Here is a 1,151-nt window from a genome sequence, read left to right as displayed (position 1 = left end):
ATATATATATATATATATATATATATATACATATACATGTACGTACATATGTATGTATGTATGTATGTATGTATGTATGTATGTATGTATGTATATAAGCAGTCATATAAAAAAGTAATGATTTCTGACTTAGCTTACAGAGGGATGAATGCCCAAATGTAGCCAGTTTCTATTGTTACCATCACTGCTCTGTCTAGTTAGAAAGACACATAATTCTCAATAACTCCAATTAGTTCTCTGTGGTGCTGCTTCAGCATAGCCTTGTACGTGATGGCTAAAATAAAGTAAGGAACTAGAAATCTCTTGGCTGTAAATAGCAGTAGAGAATTGTACAGTAGCACGAATTACAAGAGTGGTACAGTGCTGTAAAGGGAGAAAATATTGAAGGTATAACGTTAGGTAATTATCCTTTGAATATAGACTAAATAATGACAAGTTGTACTTGGTAGATCAGCCTAAGTAACAATATGTGAAAGTGAAATATGAACTGGTTACCCATTAATCTTTTAAAACTGCCGATAGTCAACGCCAACGATGATAATGCAACACCTGTGAAAAGAAGTTGATCATTTCAGAAGGTAAACTTAAACTGTGCTATCATTGTATTTCCAAAAAAAATAAAGAAGAAAAACTACTACAATATTACAAATTTGTAGAGAAGGTGTACAGATAATAGATTAGGTACTTGTAAGGTACCTATCTCATGGAACCCGTTTGGATAAAACATCGAGAATGAAACTGGTAACGTTTGAACGCGTAATACAGGAACGTAACTAAATCAGCAAAACTTTTAATCAGTAACTTTACTGCTTGCACCTTTCTTCACTGAAGAGGTCTAATCATATCGAAACTTATTCATAAGTGTCACGGAGAAGAGGATCACTTACTTTCAATAACATTCTTTATGTAATTATTTTAAATTAAATCAAATACCGACGTGCCTTCCATGCCGTCTTTGACCTGAATTATTCCTATAGATAATGATGATTTATATCAATAAGAGAGTGTAATTTTGTTTAGTTAAATTCACTAAATTGGCTCACAATACCTATGGTATAGTAGCGCCCATGTCACTAGAGAATAGATGCATTCGTACACACACACACACACACACACACACACACACACACACACACACACACACACACACA

At 33.5% G+C, this 1,151-nt stretch overlaps 1 protein-coding gene and 1 long non-coding RNA gene across 4 annotated transcripts in view; one reads left to right on the top strand and one right to left on the bottom strand.

The window, feature by feature from the left end:
- LOC106877962 (uncharacterized) overlaps positions 1-1,151 on the top strand; it is a 433,893-nt gene that overhangs the window by 36,168 nt on the left and 396,574 nt on the right. The gene's annotated exons all lie outside the window — the stretch shown is intronic.
- LOC106877969 (uncharacterized) overlaps positions 70-1,151 on the bottom strand; it is an 8,962-nt gene continuing 7,880 nt past the window's right edge. Inside the window, exon 4 of the long non-coding RNA XR_001410446.2 lies at positions 70-549. This is a non-coding gene — a long non-coding RNA (uncharacterized LOC106877969). The remainder of the gene's footprint in view (positions 550-1,151) is intronic.

This window comes from Octopus bimaculoides, chromosome 5, assembly GCF_001194135.2.
Source record: "Octopus bimaculoides isolate UCB-OBI-ISO-001 chromosome 5, ASM119413v2, whole genome shotgun sequence".
Lineage (NCBI taxonomy): Eukaryota > Metazoa > Mollusca > Cephalopoda > Octopoda > Octopodidae > Octopus > Octopus bimaculoides.
Note: the sequence above shows the minus strand (reverse complement) of the source record. Positions and strands in the feature narration are given on the sequence as shown.